Source organism: Sander lucioperca, chromosome 8 (genome assembly GCF_008315115.2).
Source record: "Sander lucioperca isolate FBNREF2018 chromosome 8, SLUC_FBN_1.2, whole genome shotgun sequence".
Taxonomy (NCBI): Eukaryota; Metazoa; Chordata; class Actinopteri; order Perciformes; family Percidae; genus Sander; species Sander lucioperca.
Window position 1 is genome coordinate 25,878,268 of NC_050180.1, and position 16,409 is coordinate 25,894,676.

The 16,409-nt window shown below is 46.4% G+C and overlaps 1 long non-coding RNA gene and 2 other non-coding genes across 3 annotated transcripts in view; 2 read left to right on the forward strand and 1 right to left on the reverse strand.

The window, feature by feature from the left end:
* Positions 1-38: 38 nt before the first annotated feature.
* The window catches only part of LOC118495589, an 18,562-nt gene continuing 2,191 nt past the window's right edge, over positions 39-16,409 (reverse strand). The window contains exons 2-3 of the long non-coding RNA XR_004898060.1: positions 5,035-5,037; positions 39-311 (exon numbers count right to left, since the gene is read on the reverse strand). This is a non-coding gene — a long non-coding RNA (uncharacterized LOC118495589). The remainder of the gene's footprint in view (positions 312-5,034; positions 5,038-16,409) is intronic.
* On the forward strand, positions 15,919-15,990 carry trnag-ucc. The gene has a single exon. It is a non-coding gene; the product is annotated as a tRNA-Gly (tRNA).
* On the forward strand, positions 16,251-16,322 carry trnaa-ugc. Its single transcript has one exon. It is a non-coding gene; the product is annotated as a tRNA-Ala (tRNA).

Here is a 16,409-nt window from a genome sequence, read left to right on the forward strand (position 1 = left end):
TAATAACATCTGCAACAGATCCTCCCAAGGAGGGGTGCTATGTTGGTTTCTTACAATCACCATCAATTTTTCTAACCTACAAACAGCTGTATGATCTACATTAACACTCTTACATTGGTATTTTGTAACATCATTCACATTATTAGCAACAGCCTGATCTAGTATACCAGATACATGCGATATGTGATATCGCACGCTGATATGGTTATACAACAGGCATAAACAATTCCCCATATTTTCACCCTGTTAGTTTTTTCTAGCATATAAATTACTCCAATAGTCCCCAATCTCTCTAATTTCGGCTATTTTAACTGCATCGTCACCTACAAAAGCGTCATACATAGCCTTGATTTTAGTCGTGACATCTTCAGCCGATTTCAACTCGTACAAAACGGTTTCTGTTACTCCAAGGATTCGTCCCTCGTCAGCCTTGAGATGTTTAAAGGACAGAAAACGCTGTACAACACCAATGAATTTATCAGTCAACAGTCTTTTCATGAGCTGATCAAAGTGGACCACATAGAAGTGCTCTGGTAGTCCCTCTAAACAATCATGCTGTTTCTGGCTTGGATGATTTATTTGACAGCCATAACACCGCTCCTCCAAATACTTGTAAAGAACAATGTGAAGAAGATGTAGCGACGCTGTTTTAACACTGTCTATAAACAAAGACGACACCGCCCCATCCGTCTGGTCAGGCGCCACTGTGTCCGAACAATCAACAGCATCCTGTTGTAATACAGCATATGTTTGAGGGGGCGGGGTGCAGATCAATAGAGACGGTGGCAGAGGAGGTGTCATAGGGGGTGCTGATAGGAAGTGTTCCGGATTTAGAGTGGGGGATGATGATGATGATGATGATGATGATGAAAGGGAATGGGGTGAGCCTGTTATCGTCAGAGGTGCAAATAACCCGGGACTGCCAGATGGCGTTCCAGGGGACATATCACACCAATCCATTGGCTCTGGAAGAAAAAAATCACACATTACAACCACAGTATCAAAAAAATAAAAAAAAGCATTTTAACTATTTTGGCAAATAAATAGCACATACAAATTAGACCCACCGTTTTGTTAGTCTTTGTGTGTGACGATTTTAGGTCTATAGAGGGTCCTGGGGAGGGTCAGAGACTGTTGGGCATCGTCCTCAAATATCAATCTTTTTCTTATGTTCTCATAAGAATTCCTTATTTTGTCTCTTCTGATAACATAGTCGATGGTATCAAACTGTGTCTTCATTATCTCCCAGTCACACCATTGTATGTAGAAGCCGTTTTTAAACCATTTCTCGTATTCCTCGTTAGACACTGGATACGGCTTTAACTTCCAATCTTCACGACCTCTGTCTGCAACTAACTTTGCCCTTTCGGTGCATACGCTAAGGAAAATAAAATCCTCTGCTGGTCTGGTGAAACGGTCTGCTTCCACACGATAGATACCGTTCCCATTGCTGTTGTCCCATTGAGACACATACACTAGCTCCGGAAAGCCAGGATTGTCAAGATCAGGACAGACAACCTCACGAAAAAGACTCCAGTCTTTTACAGACATTGTACAGGCTGTTTTAGCTTTGCTAGATAAATCGACGACAACACTAGTATAGATGGCTAATGTCACATATCCGGAACTGTAGCTAATTGAATAACAGTAACCATTGACACCAGAATATTCTAGATCAGCTGTACACGTGTCAGTCATGCTTGTAGAAAAGATGTCGGGTCGAAATCTCTTTTTTCTGGGGGCCTTGCTCAAACCGAATGTTGCTCCAGTATTAGTCTCACCGCAACGCAATGACTCTTTTCGATGGACATGGCTCAAACCAAATGCAGTGGGATCTGTTCTAGCTGTCTCACCTTCTTCAACACCAGATGATCCGGATTGTTGTCCAAATGCGTAGAAAGACATTGCTGGAAAAATGCCGTCTCTTTTTCTTTCAGACGGTAAGAAAAAGCAAAATCTCCAAAGGGGCTTTGTTGAGGGGAAAAAAACGTGGTAGCAAAGCTAGCTAGCAGACTAGCTAAAAACGGAGGATAAAAAAGTGATCAGACCCGCCTTGAAACAAGGGTTTTTAAACACCACAAACCACACCCTGTAGGGCGTATTTACAAGTCACCAATAGCAAGCCCCCTCTTAACAGCTAGCCATTGGTCTATCAGATGTTTTTACAAATGTAAATGATGATGACTCACACAACGTACGCGACGTCATTACGCCCCGCGAGGTGCGCTCCCAGAATCGGCCGCTAGAGACACGACCGCGCCGCGAACGTAAGGACGCGATGACGTCATTACGTCAGCGTGCACGGAAGACGTGCACGGAGGTTCGACCAATCAAAACACTAGAAAGACATGCGCGTACCACTACACACACGTGCACGCGCATTACTGCCATGTCTATACTACTTCTGAAACTTGAACCCAGTACATGTTTGAAGGCTTGTCATTTAGCAACAGAAGGTGCTACACACACATAGGACCAGCTGTTATAGAAAGCTCTGGGCCTCAGCTGTCATGTACCAGTACCATTGGGTCACCAAAGTTTACCCACTGTAAGCACTGTCAAATATGGTAATAAGCTATTTTCACCTATTTAACGATTCCATTTTTAAAATCTGATGACACCAGTGTGTTCCCCATCCCCAAAAAATCCCAGGGTGTATCCAAAATTCTACACTGCCAGCTTCTAATTATGAGAAATATACCAATGTACTTTAAAACTACAACTCCCATAAGAGACGCGCCACAGAAGCTGTTACAAAGCTTGTGCACTTGTAGTTCTTCCGGGGTGGGTGGGAGGACATTTTCGACTCCTATGTTTCTGCTGTCTGCTGTGAATGGGCCTCATTCCATTTCAGATTGCCGCCGCTCGCTGGCCGACCGAGCAAACAATACATGAGACAAATACATTAAACTATATTTTATTATTATTGTTAACTTTGTTGTTTAAATCCTCAAATACAACATTAGACAAAAACATCAATATTCTGAATATTATGTATTTTTTATCTTCTTATCCGCCGAGCGGAACGTACTACGTCACTTCCGGAGTATTCCGCGGATTTTTAAACGTTATTACAATGCATAACTTACTGGAACAAAGCTGAGCAACGTTGTTGTTGCTGGTGACCACTGATTATATATATGTACATTGAAGCAATATTGTCGTTAAAGACCCGCTGATCGCTGTCCGATTCTGTGAATGAATGCCCGCATTGCATTGTGGGATATCGGCTTTGAATGCGTCTAGCTCGGATCATATCGTAATGTTCTGTATTACAGCATACTGTAATATTTCACCGGTAATAAGACAGAAATAATATTATTAAAATAAAGAAATAAATACCATGATAACATCTAAATAAATGTTGATAGATGTAACGTTATAGTTTTAAAAATATCAATAAACAAAAAAGCAACCCAGCTTCCCTGGCCAAAATAGACCGAAATAATAACATTAAAAGAAATACATATAAACCATGATAAGATCTTGTGAATAAATGTTGATTAAAACAGCTGTTATTGGGCTAAAAATACCAATAATAAAACTGTCACAGATTTCGAGTTAAGGGGGGAGTGTTTTTTCTTTCGTCTATATCAGACAGTGAGGGATTAACATGAATGTCTATCTGACGGACCCCCTTGTCGAAAAATAACGCAACAGGTGCCCCTGTTTCGTTAAAACTTAACGTCAGGGGTCCTTGACCATGCTTCAGACATTTGACGAGTAGGGAGTGAGACTGTGTTGGTCCAGATGCAGGACAGTACCATTTCCCCCGTAACTGTGTATGGCCAGTAAGTTTGCTCTTTGACTGACCACATATTTTACACTGATAGTGGTAGCTTTCTTTGGTTTGTCGCTTCTTGGGGGGGGGGTCACCTCTCATCTCTCGCTCCTTATCCACCAGGGTTGCCTTTCGCAATTTCTATTCTCGGAACTGACTGAGAGAAGCTAGTGGTGTTGGGGCTGGCTGGTAAGGAAGCCCGTCCTGAGGTTGAGGTGTTGGAGCTGGTGGCTGTTGATCAGGATGGCCACCCTGGGAGTGAGACGTTGGTACTGGTGGCAACTGGTAAGTGTTCCAGCCCTGAGAGTGTGACGCTGGAGCTGGTGATGGTGATGGCAGGTAAGGGGACCAGCCCTGAGAGTGAGACGCTGGAGCTGGTGATGGTAGGTAAGGGGACCAGCCCTGAGAGTGAGACGCTGGAGCTGGTGATGGTAGGTAAGGGGACCAGCCCTGAGAGTGAGACGCTGGAGCTGGTGATGGTAGGTAAGGGGACCAGCCCTGAGAGTGAGACGCTGGAGCTGGTGATGGTAGGTAAGGGGACCAGCCCTGAGAGTGAGACGCTGGAGCTGAGTGTTGACCCTGCTGGCAGTAGGCAAGGTCCGACAAAGCAGGGAAGACAGCATCCCCAGGCCAGTGCTGAGCTCTAGGCCAGTCCTGATCTGCATTGGTTTAGCTGGCATCAGCTCCAGTTGTTATGGTTTTGGTGTTTTGTCTTGTCTTATGTAGTCTGTTTTCCTGTCATTTTGGTAGCCTGGTTTTCTGTCATGTCTTGTTTCCTTCTGTTTGTGTGATTTTCGGTCTTGTCTTGTTTTATGTTCTGTTTCCTGTTTTATTTTGATAGTCTGTTCTCTGTCTTGTCTTGTCTAGTTTTACTCCCTGTGTTGTCCCGCTCTTGTGATTGCCTGATGTTTTCCACCTGTTTCCCAGCCCTTGTGTCACCTGCCTCTTGTCACCTCGTTACCCTATGTATTTAGTCTTTGTCTTTTCCCTGTCTGGTGTCAGATCATTGTGTGTGTTAGTGTTGGTTCCTGTCGTGTTTCTCCGTGTCAGCTAGTCAGTTTTCTGTGCTTCTTATATTTTCTGTTTTTTGTATATCCCCTTTTGTTTTTTTTCCTGCTGCAGTCGCAGGACTCCCTTTGTTCATTTTTGTACTTTGGTCTAATAAATCCTCAACTCTAACTTTCTTCTGCCTGCCTGCCTGCTCTCTGCAATTGGGTCCAATTATTCCCTGCAACATAACAGAATGATCTGACCAACTGGACCCAGCAGAGAGGCTTCCTTTTTCCCGGTGGGTTCCCAGTTTTTTGTTTTCCTTCTGTTTGCTGCTCAAGCTACCTGGACTATGGATCCTGCACATGCCATGTCGGAGGAACTCTACAAGCTAATTTGTGACCTTATTGAGCTTAAAACCATGCGGAAGGAAGCTGACAGTGAGTACCAGAAGGAGGCTATTTTGTCATTGGCTCGTAATATGGTGTCAGAAAAACCCTGGCTAAGTCACTCAATTCCTGACTGGGTGAAAAGATTTGTTTCCACTCCTGCCCATCCACCTGTGTGCCGTTTGGCTACAGGTTTCATGTCCGTTACCCAGCCTACTCCAAATCCTGTCGGTGCTCCACCTGGAGGAGACTTTTTTGACCATCTTCCAGTATATGGCTAGGTGTGCTAGACAAACGGAGGAGGCCAAAGCCGCCAGCTTTCAAGCTGGAAGACAAGGATCCAGTTCACCTTCTTGCAGCTCTCCTGAACACCTTTCAATCGGCTCAACGGCAACCTGCCCTGCAGGCACCCTCAAGAACAAGCAGACCTTTGAAGGGACTCGCCTAGCCATATTCCCTGGGAACCGTGGGGGCCGTAAACGGGGAAGAAGACAACCTGGCTCCCGACGCCATGCCCTGCTTCACCCTCTCTTCAGCCCAGAGTTCTCGCCGTCCAGTGGCCCAGAGCCCATGCTGTCCAGCGAACCTGTTCCAGAGCTGACCAGTGTTTCGGAGTTGACCAGTGTTCCTGCACTGCCCAGTGTCCCAGCACTGCCTAGTGTCCCAGCACTGCCCAGTGTCCTAGCCTGCCCGGTGTCCCCGAGCTCTCTAGTTTCCCCGAGGCTCTCTAGTTACCCCGAGCTTTCTAGTGTCCCCGAGCTTTCTAGAGTCCCCGAGCTTTCTAGCAGTCTCTCCGAACCCCGGCTGGCTAGTAGCCTCTTAGATCCCTGGCTAGTTAGCAGCCCTCCTGAACCTCGGCTGGCTAGCAGCCTCCCTGATCCTCAGCTGACGTGCAGCCACCCAGAACCGCCGCTGACGTGCAGCCTTCCAGAATCTCCGCTGACATGCAGCCGCCCAGAGTCTCCGATGACAGCTCTTCAAGAGTCTTCCAGTTGTTCAGAGTCTCTGATGACCGCTCTTCTAGAGTCTTCCAGTCATCCAGAATCTTTGATGACCGCTCTAGAGTCTTCCAGTCCTCCAGAGTCTTCGACGACTGACCTCCCAGAGTCTTCGACGACTCACCTCCCAGAGTCTATGTCAACTGACCTCCCAGAGTCCACGTCGACCGCTCTCCCAGAGAGTTTGCTTACGGGCAAGCCAGTGACTATACCGGTCTCCGGCGCCCCAGAGACTGCCCCTGAGGCTTTTTCTGTCTCCGGCGCCCCAGAGACCTCCCCAGTGACTGCCCCTGAGGCTTTGCCAGTCTCCGGCGCCCCAGAGACCTCCCCAGTGACTTTGCCGGTCTCCGGCGCCCCTGAGACCTCCCCAGTGACTTTGCTGGTCCCCGGCGCCCCTGACACTGTCCCTGAGACCGCCCTTGAGACTGCCCCTGAGGCTTTGCCAGTGTCCGGCGCCCCAGAGACCTCCCCAGTGACTTTGCCGGTCTCCGGCGCCCCTGAGACCTCCCCAGTGACTTTGCCGGTCCCCGGCGCCCCTGACACTGTCCCTGAGACAGCCCTTGAGACTGCCCCAGTGACTTTGCCCTTGTCCTGTCCCCCAGAGACCTTGCCTTTGTTTTCGGTTAGACCCACTCCTGCCCCTCGTGCCCTGTCGGCACCCCTCTCGACCTCTGTTCCCGTTGCCTGTTTGGCGGACCCCAACCCAGCTGACCCGTCGCCTGGCATCAGCCCAGTTAACGTCGTTAACGCAAACCCATTTTAACGGCGTCAATTTTTTTATCGCGAGATTAACCTTCTTTTTGGCCTAGCAAACTTAGTAGTTTTTTTCACATGCTGTTGCAACAACTAGTAACGTTAGAAAAACTACAACACCACACCGGATCTAGCTAGACCAGAAACATAACAACAAGCATGCCGCGCACACTTGTTTGGGCTTGCGAGTCGGCCAAAGAGTAGTAGGCTAACGTTACGTTTTGAGTGGATGGCGAGTGCGAGACGCCGAAATGGATGCCAGTAAGATTCTGAATGGAAAGTTTACTTTTAAAAAGTTGCCAAATGGTTCCATTGACAAGACCAAAGTGATCTGTGTGTTTTGTCGTGAACTGAGCTATCATCGCAGCACGTCCAGTCTGAAATACCACTTGATGGCCAAGCACACATCTGATGCGAATTCTCCGCCCCCTCGTCAAAGGCGACAATGGATGACTTCAGACAAAAGCACATGGATATCACAACTAAGAACAAACTTACTGCAGCCATAGCTAAATGGGTGGCTACTGCATGTAGGCCTGTTAACGTTGTGGAGGACGAGGGTCTAGCTGATATCATTCGCATCGCATCCAACAATTGGACCTACGAATTGCCTTCGAGAGCCACCATTACAAGCCACGTACAGAAATTGCACAAAACGGAGAAGGCTAAGGTACAGCAGGCGCTGGAGAAGACAAAAGCAGTCTCACTGGTGATTACTGGACGTCCCTCAGTAATCACAACTACCTCGGGGTCACGGCCCATTACTTTGATCCACAGTGGAAACCGTTTGACAGCGCATTGGCAAAATGCAGAAAAGTGTGGGACATTTTAAGCACAGCCCAGCAAACCAAGCGGAGCTCGAGCAGCAACAAGTCGCACATCATCATAAAAAAGAGTCACTTGCACAGGAAGTGTCAACCAGATGGAATAGTACCCTGGAAATGATCAAGCGTGTTCAGCGGAATGCTGAACCTCTGAGAGATGCACTGGCCCTGCCCACAACCAACGTCGCCATGCCAACAGCTACTGAGCTGGAGAAACTGAAGAAGCTCGAGGCTGTGCTGGAGTACTGCAGGTAATTGAAAACTGTTTGTTTAATAATCAAAGTAGGTCTGTGTCAGAACAGTAATGTTAATGATTGTGTGTGTGTGCATGCGGGTAGGCTATGTATGTGAGAAAGATTGGAGTGAGTGTGTGAGTGAGTCAGTGAGTGAGTGAGTGAGTGAGAGAACTCTGTGTGAATTACAGTAGGCCTAACTAGTTCCCCACTAAAGTGCTTCTCTATATTATTGCAGGTATGTGTCTGAACTTCTGGGAGGAGAGAAGTTTGTGTCTTGCTCAGCGGTGCTGCCAGCGTTGTGTCATCTGTCGCGAGTGATGGAGGTCACTGAGGACGACCCAGCTTATATGATCAAGTCAAGGGAACCTTCGCAACAGACATGGAGGGTCGCAGGAGAAGAAGGAGAAGAACAACATCACATGGCTGAAAGTTGCGACAGCACTTGACCCAAGGTCAGATTGCCATGCTTCATTCTTACACTTATCCTCATTATCAGCATTGTGTTTCTCTCAGTGTGTTTGTTTTGTTAGGTTGCTTGCTTCTTTACTTTGTATTTTTGAATTTAGCACTGTAGAGATAGTGGTATTGTCGCAATTTTGTTATACTTGCACCTGTACTTGTATTAAAGTTGCATTTCATTTAATTTCAAGGTTTAAGGATCTCAAGTGTCTGAGCAAACCTGACAGGGCTGAGGTGTGGGGTACAATCCGCACCTTGCTCCAGGAGATGGTAAGGGAGAGGCTTGCACAGCCGGATAACTAAGTCATGCCTGAGCCTCCTACGAAGAAACAAACTCTCATGCTTGTACACGAGTCTTCGTGTGATGAAGAGGACAGTATTGAGCAATGTCTGGAGCGCTACAAGGCAGAGCCTCTTACTGGCATGGATGACTGTCCCTAGGAATGATGGTCCACACATGAAGGGGCACACAGTAAAATGGCCCGCCTTGCACGCAAGTACTGCACTGGCCACATCAGTACCTTCTGTAAGGTTGTTTTCACTGTCTGGGCATGTTGTACAAAAGAAGCGAGCTTCCCTGTTGTCTGAAAATGTCAACAGGCTTGTCTGTTTGAGTAATTGGCTCAAAGCAAAGAAGTAGTAGGCTTACCTTTTATTGCTAACCGTTACTGTTCATTCTTTCTGAAATAAGAGGCTGGGTTGATGAGCCTCTGGTGAATAAAGAGCAGTAGCCTGACTGCTATGTTCAAAGCAAACTTGAGAAAAAGAAAGTATTAAGCCATGGTTTAACTGCACTATAGGCTGAGTCCTAGTTTACCTTACATGTGCACTTTTGCATTTTATTTTGTATCGCCCTGTTTTGATCCCTCAGAAAGTTCTGTTGAAGGGGCTTTTTGTGTGACAAAGTATTTTTTTCACCCTTTTTATTGATAGACAGTGTTACATTGTGTGAGAGATTATTTGTCTCCAAGTGTGAATGTTAGTGTGAAATTGAACACTACAGTATGCCAGTGTTGTTTTCAATAAAAAAACATTTGCACAAAGCAAGCCGATCCACTTTTCCATGTTGATAAGAGCATTAAAATGAGAAAAAAATAATCGGAAATATAAGAAATCAAGGGACATTTAGAATAGATAAAAATGTGTGATTAATTGCGAGTTAACTACGACATTAATGCGATTAATTGCGATTAAATATTTTAATCGTTTGACAGCACTAATAACAATACTGACTAAACATTACTAAACCATAACTTAACAGGTATTAATGCTCTTTGGTATCCTTATTGTAAAGTTGAGAACATTTGCACCTTAACTAACACTTGATTAATGTATAACAATACTGAATAAACATTACTAAACCATAACTTAACATGTATTAATGCTCTATGGTATCGTATTGTAAAGTTGAGAACATATGCACCTTAACTAACACTTAATTAATTTATAACAATACTTAATAAGCATTACTAAACCATAACTAGGTCATATGAGACACAGCCGTCTTCTAACCGTATACAAACTGGGAACTATATTCTCAGAAAGGCGAAGCACTGCTACTTCTGCTACTTGGGTGGAGTGATTTGCTAGCAGCACCTGAAGCCCTGTGGTGAGGAGCAGAGAGTTCGCCTGTAGTTCGCTCAGAGTTGGAGTAATAGAGTCAACAATTACTAGATAGTAAAAACATAGTGATCTTGTTATTTGTACACCCTGTGACTATACAAATCACAACATGTAAACAGGAACACGTTGGCGTTATTTTGTCACTTATTCGGAGCAGTAGGCTAGTTGGAACCGGTTACCTCCAGGATCTGTGCTAGGCCTAGATAGCGCTGGGGGCATCAGACAGTTATAACACGCACAGAGATGAGAAGGGTATGTGTCGACTTTTCTAACTCCGGGGGTTACGGCGAATAAGCTAAAGTCACAATAAGTCAGCGTGTTCCTTTACCTAACACTTGATAAATGCATAAGAGTGCTGAATAAGCATTACTAAACAATGATTCATAGTTTATTAATGCTCTTTGACTTAAAGATTCACACAGCTTTTAAACATTAGTGAAACATTGTCAATGTGAAATAAAATCTTCGTGATAATGTTCTGTTATGCACACATATTCAAATTGTAAACAAGGTTTTCATTTGATTCTGAGTTTGACTCAGTCAGTTTTGTTCTTTCTCTCCACTGAAGACTCAGAGCTATAACAGTGTGAGTCCTGTATGGAGATTACACTGGACATTTTCCCCCTCTTGTGATCTTCACTGTCATGTCTTCTGGATAGTTTTCCTCTCTTGAAACCTAACAAACCAAGTGGGATATATCAATGTCTTTTAAATGCATGCAAAAGCTACTGATGCAAGGACTGATCGTTCACTAGATCAATTACACATGTTGTACACTCAAATGACAACAAAAGATGATAGGGTAGCCTTAATGGTACACACTCTACCTAGTGAGTGGTGAGCTACCTTGATGATCATGATTATCCATTATCTAGATTGTGTCCAGAATATTAATGCATTGATGCATCTGACAGCCAGCAATCACAGCATTCAAATGTTTGTTTACATAAATCACAGTATACTATGAACCATAAATAATCATTATCATAGTGTAGATGGTCTGGCTCTCTTTAACTAATGGTTCACAAAGACTTAATTTTTCCTTTGCAGTTTCAAACATGCCTTGAACACACTGCATCTAACCACTGTAAGAGCTGAGAAAACAAAGAAAACTAAATACTTTTAGTTTAAATATATCCATACTGTCACAGTCTCTTAGATCCAGAACCCAAATGCAGACAAAAGTAAGTGGAATATTGGTTACACAGGTAATGTCAAAAGGTGAGTCCAGGTGGTGAGGGCGGAGGGTGGAGGTGAGTGGGTAGGAGTGGAGGAGCTGGAAAACAGGAATCCTGGTGGTAAGACAAGGTTGGAGTGTCAGGTTGTCTGGCAGAGGTGGAGAGGTTTTCCTGGGTGAAACTGCAGACAAAGGAAAAGAAATTAGTCCAGAACAAACAGAGCAAACTCAGTAGCAAAGCAAACTATCAAAAGGTAAAGCTGATACGCGAGCAAACATACTGGTAAGCCTAACGATCCGGCAGGGAATGGATGTCAGGTCACAGCTTTTATGGTGTGTTCAGGACCGGGTGTGCAGATTGCTGATGAGCCACAGGTGAGAGTAATTAATGCTGATTCAGGTTCTTCCACCTTGCCCTCATTGCCAGGCAGCAGGAACAGTTCCCTGTCTGACAGTTCAGGAAAGTCAGACAGGGAAACAGACTCAAAGAGGAGGGGTTGTGACAGTACCCCCCCTCCGACGGACGCCTCCGGGCGGACCACCCAGAGCACCAGGATGGAGACTCATACAGCAGGTCGGGGTCCAGGACCTGACACTGGGGTATCCAGCATCTCTCTTCAGGGCCATAGTCCTCCCAGTCCACGAGATACTGGAAATCCTGACCACGCCGACGGGAGTCCATGATCCGACGCACCGTGTAGACCGGGCCACCACCGATCATCCGAGGAAGAGGAGGAGGGGGTAGCAGGGGACTGAGGAGGACAGGTTTGAGACAGGAGACATGAAAGACAGGATGAACTCTAAGGGACTTAGGTAGTTTCAACCAAACCACTGCAGGATTGATGACCTTCTCCACCACGAATGGGCCGATGTACTTAGGGTTCAGCTTCCTAGACTCCGTCCGCTGTGGAAGATCCCGGGTCGCCAGCCAGACCTTGTCCCCCACAGAATACGAGGGTGCAGGGGAACGGTGACGGTTGGCTTGGTGCAGATACCGGTCAGACACTCTCAGGAGGTTAGGGGAACAAGGGGGGTTGGTAGCCATAAAGACACTGAAAGGCGGACATCCCAGTGGCGGATGTCGGGAGTGTGTTGTGAGCATATTCCACCCAAGGCAACTGAGAGGACCAGGAGGCGGGATTAGAGGAGGCCAGACAGCGAAGCGTTGACTCCATCTTCTGGTTGGCCCTTTCAGCTTGGCCGCTAGATTGGGGGTGGAATCCTGATGTGAGGCTGACAGTAGCACCCATGGCAAGACAAAAAGCTTTCCAGACAGCCAAGGTGAATTGGGGACCACAATGTCCATGGATTCTAAAAACTTCCCTGACCAGGATTGCCGCAGTCTCGGTTGCAGTAGGTAGTTTAGGGAGGGGCAGGAAGTGTGCAAATTTACTGAATCTGTCCACCACCGTCAGAATAACCACGCGTGCTGAGCCAGGTGAGACCAGGGCCGCCGGGGAATAGGCAGAGGGTGAAGCAATCCTGAACCGGGGCGATTGGTTCCCTTAATCTGCGCACAAACAGCACAGGCTGAAACAAAACACCGGGTCTCCTTACCCATGGCCAGCCACCAAAACCGTCTACGTAGTAACGCCATAGTCCGAGCCACTCCTGGGTGGCAAGCAATCTTGGATGAGTCGGGCACAAACAGACGACCGGGGGGGCCGTGACCAGGACCAGGCTGGCTGCGAAGAGCTGTCTTGACCTCTTCCTCGATCCTCCGTAGGACTGGACGATGTCCGAGGGGAGAATGGTCTCAGGCCTCGCTCCAATCTCCTCCGTCTTAGAGAAGACCCTGGACAGAGCGTCAGCTTTGCCATTCCGCGAGCCTGGACGAAAGGTGAGAGAGAAGTTAAAGTGTCCAAAAAATAAGGCCCACCTGGCTTGACGGGAGTTGAGGCATCTGGCAGCTGCACGTATGCAAGGTTCTTGTGGTCAGTCCAAATGATGAACGGCTGAACAGCCCCCTCCAGCCAGTGGCGCCACTCCTCCAAGGCGAGTTTGACGGCGAGTAGCTCCCGGTTCCCCACGTCGTCGTTCCTTTCAGCTGGTGGGAGGCGGTGTGAAAGGAAAGCACGTGGATGAAGCTTATCATCAGTAGAGCTGCGCTGGGACAGGATGGCGCCAACCCCCACATCTGAAGTGTCCACTTCCACAACGAACTGACGGGAGGAGTCTGGCTGTGTGAGGATGGAAGCATTAGTGAACCAGTTCTTTAATTATATTTATTATAGCTGATGATGTCTCAGAAATCATCAGCTATGCTAACAAACTGAATGAAATCAAGTTTACATAGGTTTACATTTACCTTCTTGGTAGAGTCCAGTTTCAAGATTCGAGAACGTTAAAGTGATGACACCCTTCGACTTGTCAAGGTGACTGAGAATGTCGTTGGCATGAATCTCAAACTACTGGGCCAGGGGCAGGGGACTGAAGGGTGGTGGCGGCTGATACACAGCTTCAGACTGGGTGAGGACACAGGACTTTTTGTGGACCTCACAATCAGTGAGGTAGTCGATGGTCCGCCTAGCCCACTCCTCACTGTGTATCACCTGCAAGGCTTGCTGTAAATAGCTTGAGCTGTTCTTGGGCGCAACATCGCAACACAGCTCCTGTCCAGTGCGAAATGGGTTGTGAGGACAGCTGGGAATCATGTATTTGCTGCACCTTGGATAGTCTCCACCCACCAGGTAATACTTTGAATCAAGGTCAATTACCTCCCTGACTTTAGTGTAAATGCCAGAATGGTGCATCTTCCTATTACACTGGGTGCATTTCAGAGGGATACCCCACATCCGCATTGGAGCCCACAGGAACATCCGCTGGCGAAAATAATTGTGGATCAGGAGGTGAGATGGATTTGGTGGGGCTGGGGGGATGAAACCAGTTCTGAGACAGGTTTTGTTTCATCCAGTACTATCATATAAGATGTGGGCGATCCACTCCTGGTCAGCTGGCTGGATGACTCTGGTGAACTGCTTTGGTAGAAAACTCACCCAGTTTACCTCAGGAGGCTGCAGAGTGAGTGGGTGTTGTGGTGGTGCTGGTGTCCCTAACCCTAACCCAGCAAAAAACGTAGGAAATATGATCCTGAGTACTTAAAGTTAGGTTTCACCTGCTTCGGCGTCACATTGAAACTAAGCACACAAGTTTAGTGAACAAACCAGTTGAGTTTTTTGAGAGGAAGCGTGATGATTTGCAGTCACAAAAAAGCATAATACAGTCGTTTGGCACTATTAACATGAAGGCTACAGAAGCATCTTATCGTGTCGCGCTACGTATAGCGAAGGCAGGCAAGCCCGATAACATCGGGGAAACATTGCTGCTCCCTGCAGCTAGAGATATGTGTACAGTGATGATGGGAGAAGCAGCTGCTGCTAAACTTGACGCGATCCCTATCTCTGACAGTACCATCCAGCGACGAATGTCAGACATGGCTTGTGATGTCGAAGAGCAGGTCCTGGACGCTGTTCGTGAAAGCCCCTTTCACGCCATTCAGCTGGATGAGTCCACTGACGTCTCACACTGTGCTCAATTGATGGTGGACGTTCGGTTTATCAAAGAGCTCAGTGTACAGGAAGATCTTTTGTTTTGCGTTCCTCTACCCGCCCGTACAACAGCTGATGGACTTTTCAAGGCCTTGAATAACTTTTACCAGGCTAATGGCCTTGACTGGGGCCGGTGTTGTGGGATATGCACTGATGGGGCAAGAGCAATGACTGGCCGTCACAGCGGTCTCGTAAAACAGGTGCAGGCAGTTGCCCCTGCGGCTGTCTGGAAGCACTGCATTATCCATCGTCAGGCTTTAGCAACAAAAAGGATGCCCCAAGAATTGTGGGCCCCGGGTTCAAGCCCCAGCATCTCCAACAGGTATTATGGTACAGTCATAGAGATGCGAAAGATATTACACTGACAGAGGCAATGAAAGAATGCAAGAACTATTATAATGGCAACAAAGTGCAATATTAACTTATCAAGCGTCTAACATCTCTGTGCACACCTTAACCATGTCCTGCTTTACTCAGCAATTGAGAAGGATCCGATCATTTGAGCAAATTTGTCTAGCAATGTTGTGGGTTGTCGTGACCTCCTTGCATTAATGGCCAACAATGCAAAAATCACAGTAAATTTTCCCAGAAGCCCCAAACTTCGTGCTTCAAAATTGTAATCATGTTTTCCTAGAAAATTCCTTAAATAACTTTTATTATTAAGTTATTTGCCCAACCAGGTATGATAAAACATTAGATCTCTGTTATGTTACAAATAAGGGATCATATCAATCAATCAAGCGGCCTCCACTAGGATCCGCAGACACAGGCAGTGCACTGCGATTTGCATTTTGCCCCTGTCTGGGTTTTCTAACCAATTGAGAAGGTTATGAACATTCGTGCAAATTGGTATAACATCACATTTCGCGTTGTCGTGGCCGAGTGGTTAAGGCGATGGACTAGAAATCCATTGGGGTCTCCTCGCGCAGGTAGGCACGCGAAAGGCACATTTTAACGGTGGTAGCAAACCAATGACACAATCATGTTATACCAAATCGCAGATGTTCCTTCATGAACAATATTGTATTAATTCATAGGTACTTGAAGCCACCCGTCTCCACCAATGCATCTCTTAGCATTCATTTTCAGTCTCAATGCCCAGATGTGTTGCGAGAATTGCAGTGAATGCTTTTTTGTCCAGCGATGGTGGTATAGTGGTGAGCATAGCTGCCTTCCAAGCAGTTGACCTGGGTTCGATTCCCAGCCATCGCAGTCAATTTCTTCCTGTGATTTTATACTGTCGCATGCTTTATTTGTCAAGAAGTAAGCAGAAAGGTAACAAATGTGCAACTTATCCACTATGATTGACGGCATAGCAACGCAAGCATTTTGCCCAGGTTTGATTTCCAGCCACCGCAGTTGCATTTACAGGTTTTAAACTCACATACAACATTGACATTACATGTTTTACCCATGTTACTTCTTTTATTCTGGGATCTCAGAAAAAAGTCCAAAAAATCTGAAAACCTTCAGGGGATGTAGCTCAGTGGTAGAGCGCGTGCTTTGCATGTATGAGGCCCCGGGTCCAATCCCCGGCATCTCCAGCAGGTATGATGGTACAGTCTGTAATTCAGATTAAAAATATATTACACTGTCAAAGGAAATGAAAGAATGCACCAAGTACTACAAAG